Genomic DNA, 18,922 nt, shown 5'->3' with positions numbered 1-18,922 from the left:
TTAAAATTCATAATCCCATAACTAAACACTTCTTATCTCTCTGGGATAAACTAAAAACCAAATATCAGTTACAATCTCCACACAATCCTCTCCTTTCTTTTATCAGAAATCCGGCCTTTTATCCGGCATGGATCTACCCAAATTCTTTTAAAGCTTGGACAACATCAGGCATTCAGACACTAAATGACTTCATAGCATCTAAATCATTCCTTTCATTCCCATCGCTTAGAGAAAAATATGATCTACCAAACTCTGAGATATTTAGATATCTCCAAATCAAAAATTTCTATACACCATTCCTAAAGGGGGATACACCATTATCCCAATTATCCATTTTTGAATCAATCTGTACAAAAGATCCATTTGCTAAAGGTACAATTTCATCACTTTATAATCAATTATATGGAGTAGCAAATCTTAATAGACCCTCTTACGTTCACAGGTGGGAGGAAGACCTGGGATGAACTTTAGAAGACACGGACTGGTCTAACATATGGCTCACATCTAAGTCATCTTCACCCAACATCTTAGCACTGGAGACAAATTATAAAGTCCTAACTCTCTGGTACCTTGTACCCGCTAGAGTGGCAAAATATTCACCTAATACCTCAACTCTTTGTTTTCGAGGATGCCCAGAAATAGGCACATATTTACACATATGGTGGACGTACCCAGTAATCCAAACCTTCTGGAAGGAAGTCTTCGTGATTGCATCTAAAATATTTAAAAAAATAATACAACCAGATCCATATTTAACTTTACTTAATCTAAAACCGGAATGGTTAACACTCTCTCAATTCAAACTTATGATCCAACTAATAACGGCTGCAAAACAAACAGTGGCCAAGGCATGGAAATCTCCTACATTGGTACTAGCAGAAACAATTCACAGAATGAATAATACAATGTCCCATGCTAAGATGGTAGCCATCGATCAAAATCAAATTCCAAAATTTGAAAAACTTTGGCATCCTTGGATAAAACAACAGTTCCTGTCAAACTTCTATGACTCTGTCCTGTTGCCATGGTAACAGATTAAATGACTTACAGAGACACCCATTCTAAGGCTTCAAAGAGAACTAAAAAGAATAATAAACTGACGAGCGGGACAACCTTGTGGACCATACCTCTACCTTTCAACCCTTTTTCTTCTTTCTCTTTCCTTTTCTCCACCTTACGATTAAAGCTCATTATCAGAATGTATTTGACCTATATACACTCTACTTGTAAACAATATGTATAGTAGGTATAAATCATTTAAATACCTACAAAAGTAACTAAGGAAATGATATATATCTTTAATTTAGGTTTACGTGAACCCAATGTTTAATATTTGAAATTTCATGATATTTACCTATATAAACTCTACTGTAAAACAATGAGCTTACTTTATAGATCCTTGTAAACTTACTTTATGTATCTTTATAACATTGTATACTCAATAAACTTCTTTTGACAAGGAAATTCAGATCCTTGTTTCTTGACTATTAAATGAAAGGGATGACCCCAGCGGTAAGTGGCGTCCGCCTCACGGATTACATCCAACAGGGGCCTCATCATCCCAACGCATGGCGCGTGTTAGCCTGGATATGTCTGGAAAGATCCGAATGGTAGCTCCATCAAAGTCTATCGGGCCCTTCTCCCATGCGAGACGTAAAATGTCCTCTTTAATTGTAAAAAAGTGCACTCTGCATAAAACATCCTGGGGGAGATCAGGGTCAGCTGATGCTCGCTGCGCGAAAGAAGGGGCCCTGGGGCCCGGTATGCGATGCACCCTGTCTAATTCCAAGTCTGCGGTAGGAGGTTTCCCCAAGACCTGGTTTAAAATGGCAATGACAGTGGACCGGAGATCGGGGCCCATCGTGGCCTCTGGGATACCTCTGAGGCGTAAATTATTCCGCCTGCTCCGGTTCTCGCCGTCATCGAGTCACAGGTCGACATCCACAAGATGGCGGCGAAAGGCCCTGTGTTCAGACTCCAGGGATGTAATGCGGGCTTCAGTGTCTGCATGGGAGGACTCAATAACAGTCACCCGCTCCTCCACTGTGTCAACTTGCTGCTTTAAATCATGTAGTTCCCTAGTGAGGGCATTAACGATTGAAGTGGCCATTGCATTCAGGTCCTGTTTAGAGGGTAGGCCCGACACTAAATCCCTCAGTGAGCCCTCCACCAGGCCGCACCAGTCCCCTGTGTCATCTGATGGTAATGGAGTGTCCGCAAACGGGATGGCAGGGGACTGTATGGGCGAAGGTGCCCTGTGTGATAAGGGGGGAAAGTCCTCCTCTGCTGCGGAGACAGCTAACTGTACACCCCTCTTACTTGTGGCTGCAGTGTTCGCCGTGGAGACTCGTGGCGGCGCCATCTTGCTCCATCCAGCCGGCGAGGAGATTTGCTGTTGCCTCAGGAAATAATGAGAGATTTCGGGTCCCCTCCGTTCCTCGGTGGCCGGTGGGTTTTTGCGGCCCCCTGGCATGTGAAGCTGGCTTGACTGCTCGATACTACGGGTGATTCTCAGCCCGTTCCAGTGCAGAGCTCCCGGCGGTGCGTCCTCACACTTCCATAGCTAAGCCATGCCCCCATACTAGGCACATTTGATATTGTTACATCAGGCTTGGTGTTGGATGGTGAGAGGTGTGCTGTAGCTCAGCTCTACATATTGAGCATGAGAACGCTTCTTCAGGAATTTAGGCATATATTCTACATTGATAGAAAATGAACAGTGAAACTCACAAACATTGATATCTAAAAACATATGTATATATACAGTGGATATAAAAAATCTACACACCCCTGTTAAAATGTCAGGTTTCTGTGATGTAAAAAAATTAGACAAAGATAAATCATTTCAGAACTTTTTCCACCTTTAACTGCTCCAGCCCCAGAAGATTTTACCCCCTTCCTGACCAGAGCGTTTTTTGCGATTTGGCACTGCGACGCTTTAACTGACAATTGTACGGTCGTGCGACGTGGCTCCCAAACAAAATTGATGTCCTTTTTTTCCCACAAATAGAGCTTTCTTTTGGTGGTATTTGATCGCCTCTGCGATTTTTTTTTTTTGAGCTATAAACAAAATAAGAGCGACAATTTTGAAAAAAACGCATTATTTTTTACATTTTGCTATAATAAATATCCCCCAAAAATATATAAAAAAATTTTTTTTTTCCTCAGTTTAGGCCGATCGTATTCTTCTACATATTTTTGGTAAAAAAAAATCTCAATAAGCGTTTATTAATTGGTTTGCGCAAACGTTATAGCGTTTACTAAATAGGGGATAGTTTTATGGCATTTTTATTAATAATTTTTTTTTATTAGTAATGGCGGCGATCAGCGATTTTTATTGTGACTGCGACATTATGGTGGACATGTCGGACATTTTTTACACATTTTTGGGACCATTGTCATTTATACAGCGATCAGTGCGATTAAAAAGGCACTGATTACTGTGTAAATGACACTGGCAGTGAAGGGGTTAACCACTAGGGGGCGGGGAGGGGTTAAGTATGTCCTAGGGGCGTGTTTCTAACTGTAGGGGGATGGGCTCTGTGTGTGACGTCATTGATCTCTGCTCCAATGACAGGGAGCAGAGATCGAGTGACACTTGTCACTAGGCAGAACGGGGAGATGCTGTTTACAACGGCATCTCCCCATTTGTCCTCTCCGTGAGGCGATCGCGGGTATCCCCGCGGTGATCGAGTCCGCGGGACCCGCGACCCGACTCACGGAGCTCCCGTGCAATGGCACGCCGGGGAATTGAAATGGACGTACAGGTACGCCCATTTGCCCAGCCGTGCCATTCTGCCGATGTACATCGGCGTGCGCCAGTCGGGAACCGGTTAATATGACCTAGAAACTGTATAACTCAATTGAAAAATAAACTGAAATCTTTTAGGGGGGGGTAAAAATAAAAAACTAAAATAATGTGGTTGCATAAGTGTGCACACATTCTTATAACTGGAGATGTAGCTGTGTTCAGAATTAAGCAATCATATTCAAACTCATGTTAGGAGGATGACACACCTGCCATCATTTAACCACTTCAGCCCCGGAAGATTTTACACCCTTCCTGGCCAGAGCACTTTTTACTTTTAATTTGGCACTGCGTCGCTTTAACTGGTATTTTCACAGTCATGTGATACTGTACCCAAACAAAATGTGCGTCCTTATTTTCCCACAAATAGAGCTTTCTTTTGGTGGTATTTGATCACCTCTACAGTTTTTATTTTTTGCGCTATAAACAAGAAGACTGCGAAATTTTGAAAAAAAAACAATATTTTTTACTTTTTGCTATAATAAATATCCCCAAAAATGTTTTTAAAAAAATAATTTCTTCATCAGTTTAGGCCAATATATATTCTTCTACATATTCTTGGTAAAAAAAAAAAAAAAATCACAATAAGCGTATATTGATTGGTTTGCGCAAAAGTTATAGCGTCTGCAAACTATGAGAAAGATTTATGGCATTTTATTCTTTTTATTTTTTTTTTCCAAGTAATGACGGCAATCTGCAATTTTTATCGGGATTGCAACATTGCAGTGGACAGATCGGAAACTTTTGATACTTTTTTGGGACCATTGACATTTATACAGCATTTAGTGCTATAAAAATGCACTGATTACTGTGTAAATGTCACTGGTAGGGAAGGGGTTAACATTAGAGGGCGATCAAGGGGTTAAATGTGTGTTCCCTCAGTGTGTTCTAACTGTATGGGGATAGGACTGAGTAAGAGGAAATATATCATTGTTCCTATTTCCTAGGAACAAACAACATGTCTCCTCCCCCTTGACAGCACAGAGTTTTGTGTGTTTACACACACAAATCCCTGTGCTGGCACTTGTGCACGTGATCGCGCATGGCCAGCGGCGATCTCATCGGGTCCCCCGCCGTGCTGCAGGCGTGCACCCTCTGGCGGCTCTTAAAGGGCCAATGTACCCATATGGGATTTTGCGCACCTGTGCAACTTTGCCGACATATGTCGGCGTGAGCCGGTCGGCAGGTGGTCAAAGTGCCTCTAATTAACCTCAAATAAAGTTCAACTGTTCTACTAGGTCTTTCCTGACATTTTCTTGCATCCTACAGTAAAAGCCATGGTCCGCAGAGAGCTTCTAAAGCATCAGAGGGATCTCTTTGTTAAAAGGTATCAGGCAGGAGAAGGGTAAAAAAGAATTTCCAAGGCATTAGATATATCATGGAACACAGTGAAGACAGTCATCATCAAGTTGAGAAAATATGGCACAACAGTGGCATTACCAAGAACTGGACATTCCTCCAAAATTAATGAAAAGACGTGAAGAAAACTGGTCAGGGAGGCTGCCAAGAGGCCTTCAGCAACATTAAAGGAGCTGCAGGAATATCTGGCAAGTGCTGGCTGTGTGGTACATGTGGCAACAATATTCTTCATATATCTGGGCAATGGAGTAGTGTGGCAAGACGGAAGCCTTTTCTTATTAAGAAAAACATCCAAGCTTGGGTAAATTTTGCAAAAACAAGTCTCTGAAGTCTCCCAAAAGCATGTGGGAATATGTGTTATGGTCTGATGAAACCAAAGTTGAACCTTTTGGCCATAATTCCAAAAGATATGTTTGGTGCAAAAACAACACTGCACATCACCAAAATAACACCATACCCTCCGTGAACCATGATGGTGGCAGCATCATGCTTTGGGGCTGTTTTTCTTCAGCTGGAACAGGGGCCTTAGTCAAGGTAGAAGGAATTATGAATAGTTCCAAATACCAGTCAATATTGGCACAAAACCTTCAGGCTTCTGCTAGAAAGCTGAACATGAAGAGGAACATCTTTCAGCATGACAATGACCCAAAGCCTACATCCAAATCAACAAAAGAATGGCTTCACCAAAAGAAGATTAAAGTTTTGGAATGGCCCAGACCTGAATCCCATTGAAAATCTGTGGGGTGATCCGAAGAGGACTGTGCACAGGAGAAGCCCTCGCAATCTGACAGATTTGTAGTGTTTTTGCAAAGAAGAGTGGGCAAATATTGCCAAATCATGATGTGCAAGGCTGTTAATAGACTCATACCCAAAAAGACTGAGTGCTGTATTAAAATCAAAAGGTGATTCGGCAAAGTATTATTTTAAAAGAGTGTACACTTATGCAACCATATTTATTTTATTTTTTTTATTTTTACTTCCCTCCACCTAAAAGATTTCAGTTTGTTTTTCAACTGAGTTGTACAGTTTATACGTCACATTAAAGGTGGAAAAAGTTCTGAAATTATATATCTTTGTCTCATTTTTTTACATCACAGAAACCTGACATTTTAACAGGGGTGTGTAGACTTTTTATAGCCACTGTATATATGATCAAGTTTAACATGCTGGTTATCCATCACCTATCACGCAAAAGGCCAGAGCACACAGCCCAAGTGTCAAAAAAGCACACCACAACTATGAGGACACATGTAACATTAATATACTAGTACGGAAGTAGAGGCACAATGTGAGGCACATTGTTTTGGAGGCCTGCACTGTATTTCAGCAGGGAACTGCGCACATTGCTTTGCACACGCATGATTGCATACGTCACTACCAGATATCTTTTTTAAAGTATACATGTGTCTGTTTTTTTTGAAGGTATACAAGTGTCTGATTGGCTGATTGTGAAGCCACCACCTTCCTTTGTTATCCCTGTTCAGCCCTATAAATAAACAAGATCTGCCCTAGTCCAGCAGGACTTCTATGCTTAACGTGATACCAGCATCTGTGTCTGTGTTACTTGGCTTTAAGCAAGTGCGCTTTACTGGCATTATACAAAAGAGCTATAACGGTGCTTATTAGTGCAACAGAATTATTTGCTTATAGGCTAAGCTCTTAATTTCCACAACAGTATATTAATGTTACATGTTTACATATTTATATATATAGGCTCAGCTCTTAATTTCCACAACAGTATATTAATGTTACATCTTTACATATTTATATATATATATAGGCTCAGCTCTTAATTTCCACAACAGTATATTAATGTTACATATTTACATATTTATATATACATATGTTTTTAGATATCAATGTTCTATTCATGTAGAATATATGACTAAAGAATAAGATCCTGAAGAAGCATGACCTGTGAAGGACTTAACTTCAGTCCTAAGAGCTACCCCTTATAACAATTACCCTCTAAGACCTCCCACAAATGACGTGACAAGGTGGTGGAGTAAATGGCCTTGCCGGCCTTTTATTAATAAAATATAAAATCAATAAATAACATTTATAAATAATTTTTTAAATAACTTTTAATAATAACTTCTCAGAATTTATTGGAGTCTAGGAGGGGAATACACCCACAGGTCACTGCGTAAGAACTCGTAAACTTTTTAAGGCCTCCAGTCGCTAACCCCAGACTGTGAGACAGTACCCAACCTTCTCAGTGACCTAACTTTTCCCCTTCCTGGTTAACCCCTCGTAACCTGAAGGTACATAAAACAGCCCATATTATATATGGGTACCAACCATGTTATCTCTCCATACCATCAATATCCTCCTCCTCACTGACCCAAACCACTGCCCAATCTAACACCAACGTCGCCTATTACCATAAGCCTCAGGGAGGGTGGGTGGGAATCTTCTTCCCCCGTCGCTCTCCACTGATGTCACTTCCCCCCTCTTCTCTTCTACATTTCTCTCCGGCATCCTCCCCTGCTCTAGCCCCTCCCTTATTCTTAAAGGGGAAACAGATCAGTGTATACAGCGTGACTGTGCAGTCCACACAAGTCATTCTGTCCCTGCGCTGATCTCCTGCTTCTCTCTGCTCCGGGACCCTCTTGACCTGTGAAGGACTTAACTTCAGTCCTAAGAGCTACCCCTTATAACAATTACCCTCTAAGACCTCCCACAAATGACGTGACAAGGTGGTGGAGTAAATGGCCTTGCCGGCCTTTTATTAATAAAATATAAATTCAATAAATAACATTTATAAATAACTTTTTAAATAACTTTTAATAATAACTTCTCAGAACTTATTGGAGTCTAGGAGGGGAATACACCCACAGGTCACTGCATAAGAACTCGTAAACTTTTTAAGGCCTCCAGTCGCTAACCCCAGACTGTGAGACAGTACCCAACCTTCTCAGTGACCTAACTTTTCCCCTTCCTGGTTAACCCCTCGTAACCGGAAGGTACATAAAACAGCCCATATTATATATGGGTACCAACCATGTTATCTCTCCATACCATCAATCTCCTCCTCCTCACAGACCCAAACCACTGCCCCCGCTCACAAGGGGTAAAACCTTACCCTTGCGAGCACCTCCACACCTTCAAAGCTCGCTGTACCCCCTCCTGCAAACCAAGCCCCCAAAGATCAGTGCCCACATCATTAAGATGCACCCCATCACTCCTAAGGTACCTCCAGGTATCCACCTCCAACTCCCTATGCCGTATGGTCACACCCCCATTCCTCATAACAAACCTGCTGACCTCCTTGTTTACTTTTACACGGGCCCTATCAACCTTTTTATCAGACAAAGCCCAGCGCCATGACTTCCTCCCCACCATGTCCGACCATACTATCACCATCCCAGGAAATGCCGCCTGTAAGCGTAAAACATCACATTTTATATCTCGGATAAGATCCCTCATGGACCTGACCCCCATGTCGTTTCCCCCCACATGCAAAACTAAGACATCCGGAGCCCTGTCCCACCGAGCAAACTTGTGAACCTCTGACCTTACCCTGTTCCACAGCATCCCAGACAACCCAATCCACCTTACCCGTGCCTCCTGCCTTGGGATACCCAGCTGCCTACCATTCGGCCGAACGTCGGCCCGCTTGGCACCCCAGAAAACAAATGAGTGGCCCAATATCCAAACCAGAGCCACCGAGTCACCTGTAAAGTAAGATTGACATAACACAACAATAAATCACCAAAACTTTAACCCTAACTTCCCAAAATGAAAGAAAAAGCACCCCCTATTCAACAAGCCTGTAATAAATGTGGGCGGATGTAAAGCTTGAACCTATCTGAGTCCCACCTGCCAATACGCTTCACTGCCTCAGAACCAAGACCCGCCCTAGCAGCTTCCGTAGCCGCCCCAATACGAAAGGAATGGGACGAGTAGCTAGTGGGGTCATATCCGGCTGCCGATAAACACTTTTTGAACACGGCTATAAATTGAAATTTCGACAAGGACGACCCGTCCGCATGAATCAGAAATGAGCCCATGCATCGCGGGCGCAAATCTCTAAACGTTGCTACTGCTGCTACCGGACATATCTGTGATCCCGCAGTACGGAACACCTCCAGTTGTACTCCCTTCCCCGCCTGATCAGTTTTTGACCGTTTAATGTAAATCCTAACTGATTCATTTGAACACTCTAGATCATCCCATTGCAGTCCCCCGTTTGCACGCTTAGACGGGCTGACCAGTTCGCTCACCCGCAGCGCCCCAAAGAACGCTAATGCAAACGCCGCGCAAAATAATGCGCTTTCAAACTTTGAACTGCAAATGCCTTCTATCTGGCTAAATAGCCCGTGCAACATGTCAAAAGACACAGTTCGTCGCCCATCTCTCCTCTTGTGACCTTTCCTGTAACCTTTCAATGCCTGCCTAACCCAAAAATCTTTTGTATGATCTCGCAGCCCCTGCAACTTAAAAAGAAAGGCCAAACCCGCCATTTTTTTATCGACGGCGGCTGCCGAGATGCCCCGCTCGAAACCCAAATTAATAAAGTATAGCATCGCCTGAGGTACCTCCCGGCTCACAGGGTCGATTTTTAACCTATTTAAGCATGCCAGCCATTCTTGCCATACCTTAGAGTAAGCGTCCCAAGTGGCCTTACTCACGGAGTTTTGGATCCACCTAGCCGCGCTCCCAAGGCAACGGTCCACATCCAGTCCGGGCAGGTAACCCCCTGCTGCTCCGCGTCTGGTGCCAGTTCCCGAAACCTGTCCCACTGAAAACGAGACAATGCGTCAGCTAAGGTGTTGTCCACTCCAGGTAAGTGTACAGCGTAGAAGGCATCAAGGGGCTAAATAGTGGGACTTTGAGGGCACAACCATAATAGGCTACAAAAAGTATAAAAAACTTAATTTTTATTAATAGCATACAAAAACACAGAGAATAGACATGAAAGTTTAAAAACACATCTGATATAGGCATACAACTCAGTTAGATACACCATAATGAATCCTATCCTGCAGTCTCCTAGATAATTCTCTATAGCTATGTATAGACAATATAACCAGTAATTACGGGTAGAAGAAAGGGTACACTTCCCCTGTAAAGTTGAGTTTAAGAGAGTACTGCAGGTCTGGTGTTCCAAGGTGGTGTAGTCTCTAATTGCTCTACATGTTTCACGTTGACAAGGAACGCTTCTTCAGGAGCTAGAGGTTCTATTAAAAATACATACAAACAAAGAGGACAAACATCATAATCACAGTACTAGAAAGCTATTCGCAATATATAAACTATAACAAAATATGGGTGACAGCTTGGTTAGAAATTCCGCCCTACCCAGGGTGAGGCACGGCAGGGGCCCTAAAAAATTAAGGTCTCGAATGGAAGGACAGCAAAAACTGGTAGTCTAGGGGGGCCCCTACAAATGAGGCCTGTGAGAACGTATGATAATATAATTTAAGGTAAACAGATAAATGGGTAAATTCTAAGTAGAACCAGCAAATTACGACCGTAGGTGATCAAAAGGTGTTTCAGATTTACACCCGAAACCGGAGGGAAAACCAGAAAAAGCAGAAAACAAAAAACAAAGAAAAAAAAAAAAAAAAAAACAACAAGAAGGGCCCGGAGGGAAGGGAACACACAGACAAACAATATGGAACAGGGACAAGAAAGGGAAAGGAAAAGGAAAAAGGGGGAAAAAGATTGGGAAAAGGGAAAGGGGGGGGGGGAAGATGGGAGGAAGGGAAAAAGGGGGGAGAGAAAAAGGGGAAGGAAAAGGAGGGGATGGGGTGTGTATTAGACAAGTTTGTATCAAAAACCGCTTACCAAATGGATATGAAGAAAAGAAAAATGCTCACAATAGTGAATTTAATCAATGCATCGCTGACAGCAATCAAAGGTAAAGATATATATCTGAAAGGAGGTCGGATGGGCAGCAAACAAGGAGCAGAGGCCTCCCAAATGTATATCACATCAGATGATTATAGGTAAGCAGATTAGCTTGTATGGGCTGCAGTTCTAATAAATAAAAGAAACAGAGAGAAGAAGAATAACGATCAGCATAGAATGCAAGATCAATATTGATTTGCATAAAAAGGAGGTCATGTCAAAGAAAGGCACCAACAGCTGAACTTACCCCACAGTAACAACACGAGGGTCTGGGGGTGCTCCGTCCTCCTAGATTGCTGCCAGGTTGTATGTCTAGGGGTGGAACAGAAAACTGGCCCCAAAAATAGGGACATCCTGACCGGAAACAGCCTGTCTAATCAGACCGGCGTCATCCAGCCCCAGTGCGAGCAGCTGCGCATGCGCCGGGCAACGTCATCGGCCAAAGCAGATGACGCAGGCGCGGCAGAAGGAACTCCGCGCATGCGCCGAACCAGGGCCCAGATAGACGAGGCCCGGACATTGCTGGAGCTGCAAAGACGGGGACAAAAGGAACCCGGAGGTCCCCACATTGCCGTCAATCGTCGCACATCCGGTCAGATGATCAAACCGGATGTGCGGCGCTGTGCAGTGGAAACCACCAGGAGTGATGGCCAACCTCGTCCATGGGAGACCAAAACTGAGGGCTCAGTGCCAAGCATCACCACAGGGGGGCGGAAAGAATAGCAGAGTAAAATAAAAAAAAACAAATACAATGTGTATAGCAATCACATGGATATGATAAAAAATCAAAATATAATCAAACATGTATATGGCAAAAACAAATATCTACCAACATGTACATCAATAGATACACAGAAAGAAGGAGGGAAGGGGGGCCTGAAAATTAGCACATTAATCTGGGATATGAATATTAAGTAAAGTCTCAATGATTTCCTGATTTGTGATTATATGCACATTTTTTATGGATATATGTTATTTGCTTCCAAACGGTGAAATCCACGTCAGCGAGTATAACAAAAAGTTATTAAGGGGAGGGGGGGAAAAAGAAAGGGGAAAAAGGTTTTTAATGGGGTGGGTGTGAGCTCAAAGAAATGGTTTATATGAGAGGGATTCGTAGATGAAAACATTCAGTTTCAAACAGCGCAACACTAAATGCCTCAGCAACCTAACCACTGGCAAAGACTTGGCCGACAAACGATTAATCACCTGAACAACACCTAGGTTGTCACAGTTCAGCCGCACCTTCAAATTCCGAAAAGACTCTCCCCATATTTCCATTGCCACCACAATTGGAAACAATTCCAGCAGGACCAGGTTCTTCAAGAACCCAGCCTCCACCCAAGTTGGGGGCCAGCGGGCTGCGCTCCAAGTTCTTTGGAAAATTGCCCCATAGCCCGTAGAACCTGCCGCATCCGTAAATAGTTCGAGATCCCAATTACTGATGGGACCTGACATCCACAAGGCCCGCCCATTAAAGGATTCTAGGAACTCATGCCATACCCATAAGTCCTCTCTGTGCTCCCTGTTGAGCGTCACAAAGTGAGTGGGGGCGGTGACCCCTGCGGTCGCTGCCGACAACCGCCGGCAAAAAACCCTGCCCATTGGCATTATTTGGCAAGCAAAATTCAGCTTGCCCAATAATGATTGCAGCTGCCTCAATTGCACCTTGCGCTTGCAAATGGTCCCACGTACTTCCGCCTTGAGATTTTCAAGCTTGTCCACCGGTAATCGACACTCCATCCCCATGGAATCTACCTCAATACCCAGAAAAACAATGGTGGACGTAGGGCCCTCCGTCTTTTCCGGTGCTAACGGGACCCCAAAACGTTCCGCTATGTGCTGCAAAGTCCCTAAGAGGACAACACAAACGTTGGAACCCGCCGGGCCAACACAAAGGAAATCGTCAAGGTATTGGATTACCAATTGGATCCCCGACACGTCCCTAACCACCCATTCGAGAAATGAGCTAAATTTTTCGAAAAAAGCGCATGAGATAGAACATCCCATTGGAAGGCAGCGATCCACGTAGAACGCCCCATTCCATGTGCACCCAAGCAAACGGAAACTATCCGGATGAACCGGCAAAAGCCGGAAAGCAGAATTACTATCCGCTTTCGCCAGCAGTGCCCCCTGCCCATAGCGCCGCACCCATGATACCGCTGCATCAAAAGAGGTATACGTCACCGCACAAATTTCCGGCACAATTGAATCATTGACTGATGCACCCTTCGGAAAGGAAAGGTGGTGAATCAACCTGAATTTATATGGCTCCTTCTTAGGGACTACTCCCAATGGGGAAACCACCAATCCCGGCAGTGGGGCCGAGGTAAAAGGACCAGCCATGCGCCCCAATTGTACCTCTTTTTCCAATTTATCAGCAACCACCAACGGATGCATGAGAGCCGACCGTAAATTTTTTGCTAAGGGGGGTGCAGCATACAAGGAACACGGTATTTTAAAACCACTCTCAAAACCTGAGTCTAATAACTGTGCTGCCTCTCGGTCAGGATATCTACTGAGAAAAGGACGCATCCTTTCCACCAGCACTGGGGTCTTCCCTTTTGTTCGAAGGCTCTCCTCCACGACCTTTTCCCCGTCTAAAGCACTTGGACAGGGCATGAGATCCCCCGCAACCCGAGCATGTGTGCTTAAACCGGCAGGTTGCACCAAACTTACAGGTGCCTTCATTAAACTGCCAGCAGAAGCCCCATTTTTTGTCGGTCGGTTGTCCTGGAGCTGTGCTACCTCCGACCCCTGCCTGAAAAAACTGGTTTCGGAGCCCTCGCCGCAGTCATAAGCTTCATCCACAGGCTGATGTCCTTATGATCCCAGCGTAGTGACGGTCGGACGGCCATCCGTTGCCTAAACTGTTCGTCGTACCGCAGCCACGCCACTCCGCCGTACGTCCGATGTGCCTCGCTAATAGCATCTAAGTACACAGACAAGGCCGAGCAGTGCTCAGGGGCCTTTTCCCCAACCACACTCGCCAGGATAGCAAACGCCTGCAGCCAATTGGAAAAAGTACGCGGAATCAGCCGATACCTGCGTTTTTCTTCATCCTCTTTTTTGCGTTCTTCTGGTTTCAATATATCCAAATTGAATTTCTCTAAAGGCAATAACGTGAATATCTCCACATATTCCCCTTTCCAAATTTTTTCTTTTACTTCTGCTTTAAGATGTGCTCCCAATGGGCCTTCAAAGCAGACATACACTTCACTTTTTGCAGCATCAGCCAATCTGACTGACTCCGCCTTCTTATCCCCTGTTTTTTCCTGGCTGTTCGTGACCGAAGCGCCACTTGACGTCCCAGGCGGCTCAACGGCCGCCGACCCCGCACCTGCACCCGTTGTCTCAGAACTTCCACCAACTACGACCGCCGGCACCGGCGTACTTACCACAGCCATCTCCTTTTCCTGAGATTTGGCCCACGCCCGCGCCGGTGACGATCTGTCCCCCGTGGGTGGATCAAAACGCTGTACTAAGTCCCGCAAACCTGCCAATAAATCCTGCAAGCCCCTACTGCTCGCCACCTCACTTGCCTCCCTAGGTTGTGCTGCTGATGACCTAACCACACTCACCCCCCCGGAACCACACCCCCCCGGAGGGAGCCCCTTTTCTGCCCTGCTCTAATAGGTGTTCTAACAAAGAAGAAATAGTAAAAGTAGAGCTGCACTCACCGGGCTGCCCAGGACTGGGCCCAACAGCCGCCATTCCGGAATCCACCGCTGCCGCATGTCCCTGGTCCTCGTCCCTCTCTGACCCGGACAGTTCCCCCTCCGATCTGTCGCTGACTTCCTCCTGGCGAACGACCGATGCCTGCACTCCAGAGGTTCCCGCTCTGGCTGCCGGGGGTCTCCGCTGTTGCTCTCTCCCTGCACGCTGCGCCACAACACCAGACCCGTGTCCTGGCCTTGTAGACGAACTTCTGTTCCTCTGACCGTACTGGGCCTCAGCCGGTCTCCCTCTGCCTCTGTTCACCACCGAAACGGCGCTTCTCACAGTGCTTCCTCTGGCTGGCGTAGGGCTGCTGGCCACCTGGACCGCCTGACCAGCCCCCCGATCAACTGACGATGACCGCTGGTCCGACTGACCACTTGCTGACCCCTGCGACTCACCATCCGGCTGTTCTTGACGCCTGCGACGCGCTGGGGGGGGGGGACCGAGGGTTGCACTGGTCTCCCCCATCCCTGCACTTCGACCTCTGCGCTGCGATCACTGTCCATCACCTCTGCTGGCTCCCCGAGCTTGTTGTGCACTGGGGGATGGCTGGCTCGACCTTCCTCTGGGCTGATGTTGTGGCCTCTGACACCCAGGAGCAGAGTCAGGGCTGAAGCGCTCTGGCGGCCTGGAACGGCGCCCACATGGAGCCTCCTGGCCCCCCCCGCTCGGTGCCGCTCTGTCCTCCTGCATAATGGCTGCGACCTGAGCCTGCAGCCAGTCTGCCCCTTGTGCTGCGGCCACCGCTCGGAGTTGTTCGAGAATCGCCGCCGCCGTTAACGCTGCCATTATATTAGAATTCAGTGGAGCTGTGTGGGAGCGTGTCTAATCTTCTTCCCCCGTCGCTCTCCACTGACGTCACTTCCCCCCTCTTCTCTTCTACATTTCTCTCCGGCATCCTCCCCTGCCCTCCCTTATTCTTAAAGGGGAAACAGATCAGTGTATACAGCGTGACTGTGCAGTCCACAAAAGTCATGCTGTCCCTGCGCTGATCTCCTGCTTCTATCTTCTCCGGGACCCTCTTTCTCAAACACAACATGTAGAGCTGAGCTACAGCACACCTCTCACCATCCAACACCAAACCTGATGTAACAATATCAAATGTGCTTAGTATATGGTTCTTGATGAATAGACAGTTCAATATTATTGTTGGTGTAATAGGCGGTGTGCTATGTGCATTAGGCAACATTTCATTATTTTGAATGGAAGTAGTTTTTAACATTGTTAAGTTCTATAATATGTAATAAAGATAATTTAATTTTATTAAAATTGATACTGTGGTGTCTTCAAAATCCATCATCAATTTTTCCATCTAATCTTGTAATGTTGGAATAATGCCCTGCGGCCCAGTCTTCGAAGGGAGGGGATCCCGGTCTGCTTTAGTATGTCACAGTACATGTTGGCATTCATGGTTCCCTCAATGAACTGTAGTTCCTCAGTGCCTGCAGCATTCATGCAGCCCCAGACCATGACACTCCCACCACCATGCTTGAATGTAGGCAAGACACACTTGTCTTAGTACTTCTCACCTGCTTGCCGCCACACACGATTGACACCATCTGAACCAAATAAGTTTAAGTCTCATCAGACCACAGAATATGGTTCCAGTAATCCATGTCCTTAGTCTGCTTGTCTTCAGCAAACTGCGGGCTTTCTTGACTATCATTTTTTTGGATTTTTGGATGTACAGATTGGTGCACACAGGCAGGGCCTAAAAGAAAATGTACTCTAGCACTGCAGGTTGAAGAACAGCATAGTTTGTTAAAGTATATGTAAACCCGAACACTAAAATCTCAAATAAGCATTAATATTATTATTCAGGATTAATATAGCACCAACAGTTTGCACAGCACTTTACAATATAAAAGGAGACAGTACAATTACAATACATATAGTCACAAAAAAGTACAGCGCTCTCCTTTAATATAGTGCATTTAAATTATAGTGCATAAATAAAAAACTGTTTAAAAATCATCCATAAATAATGAATTTACATAAGTCCATCTTTTCTTTTAAACTTATATACAGTCCATAAATAAATGATTCAATGTCCATAAAAAAAAAAAAATTGCAGTCCCTTACACCAAAAACTCTTCAGTAATTGCCTCTGATCGCCACAGGGCCCTTCACCCCACCAATGGGTGTCTTCTCACCTGCTTGAATGGACCTCACTAATTAGAGTCTACAGTGCCTTGAAAAAGTATTCATACCCCTTGAAATTTTCCACATTTTGTCATGTTACACCCAAAAACGTAAATTTATTTTATTGGGATTTTATGTGATAGACCAACACAAAGTGGCACATAATTGTGAAGTGGAAGAAAAATGATAACTGGTTTTCAACATTTTTTACAAATAAATATCTGAAAAGTGTGGCGTGCATTTGTATTCAGCCCCCTTTACTCTGATACCCCTAACTAAACTCCAGTGGAACCAATTGCCCTCAGAAGTCACCTAATTAGTAAATAGTGTCCACCTGTGTGTAATTTAATCTCAGTATAAATACAGCTGTTCTGTGAAGCCCTCAGAAGTTTGTTAGAGAACCTTAGTGAACAAACAGCATCATGAAGGCCAAGGAACACACCAGACAGGTCAGGGATAAAGTTGTGAAGAAATTTAAAGCAGGGTTAGGTTATAAAAAATATCCTAAGCTTTGAACATGGAGCACTGTTCAATCCATCATCCAAAAATGGAAAGAGTATGGTACAACTGCACCCTACCATGTCCTGGCCGTTCACCTAAACTGACAGGCCAGGCAAGGAGAGCATTAATCAGAGAAACAGCCAAGAGGCCCATGGTAACTTTGGAGGAGCTGCAGAGATCAACAGCTCAGGTGGGAGAATTTGTCTACAGGACAACTATTAGTCATACACTCCACAAATATGGCCTTTATGGAATAGTGGAAACAAGAATGCCAATGCTGAAGGAAAGCCATAAGAAGTCCCGTTTGCAGTTTGCGAGAAGCCACATGGGGGACACAGCAAACATGTGGAAGAAGGTGCTCTGATCAGATGAGACCAAAATGTTGGGATTAAAAGCAAAGCACTATGTGTGGCGGGAAACTAACAATGCACATTACCCTGAACACACCATCCCCACCGTTAAACATGGTGGTGGCAGCATCATGTTGTGGGGATGCTTTTCTTCAGCAGGGACAGGGAAACTGGTAAGAGTTTATGGGAAGATGAATGGAGCTAATTACAGGGCAATCTTAAAAGAAAACCTGTTAGAGTATGCAAAAGACTTGAGACTAGGGTGGAGGTTCACCTTCCAGCAGGACAACGACCCTAAACATACAGCCTGAGCTACAATGGAATGATTTAGATCAAAGCATATCCATGTGTTAGAATGGCCCAGTCAAAGTCCAGACCTAAATCCAATTAAGAATTAGTGGCAACACTTGAAAATTGCTGTTCACAGATGCTCTCCATCCAATCCATGACAGAGCTTGTACTATTTTGCAATGAAGAATGGGCAAATGTCACTTTCTAGATGTGCAAAGTTGGTAGAGACATACCAAAAAAGACTTGCAGCTGTAATTGCAGAGAAAGGTCGTTCTACAAAGTATTAACTCAGGGGGGCTGAATACAATCGCATGCTACACTTTTCACATTTATTTATAAACACGATGATCACTTTCCTTCCACTTCACAATTATTTGCCACTTTGTGTTGGTCTATCACATAAAATCCCAATAAAATACATTTACGTTTTTGGTTGTATCATGAAAAAATGCAGAATATTTCAAGGAGTATGAGCACTGCTCCCACTGGCTGTACACTCCAAATCTGTAGCTCCCAGCAGCTATCGTGTGGTGTCAATCATACTGGAGTCAAGAGGAAAGAACCATAGTGCAAAATCGCTAATAAAAAGTATTTATTTCCATATAAGGATCCATTCACAATCCTCAGCATACATAGCTCCACCTAGTCCCAGCGTGATTAGGTCACTGCCCACCTCACACGTAGCGCCCAATGGGCTTTCTCAAAGGTTCAGGCTTCTGAAATGTGAGTGGATTTTTATATGGAGTTACATTCCACATTGGGGCCCTTGTTTACTTGCTATGTTCCACTGAGTAATCGGCACAGTTTCCTCCTGACAAAAAGACTTGAAAACAGTAATGCCCTGTACACACAGTTGGACATTGATCGGACATTCCGACAACAAAATCCATGGATTTTT

The sequence above is a fragment of the Aquarana catesbeiana genome, linkage group LG03, assembly GCF_042186555.1.
Source record: "Aquarana catesbeiana isolate 2022-GZ linkage group LG03, ASM4218655v1, whole genome shotgun sequence".
Classification (NCBI taxonomy): domain Eukaryota; kingdom Metazoa; phylum Chordata; class Amphibia; order Anura; family Ranidae; genus Aquarana; species Aquarana catesbeiana.
This window is presented reverse-complemented; position numbering follows the sequence as displayed.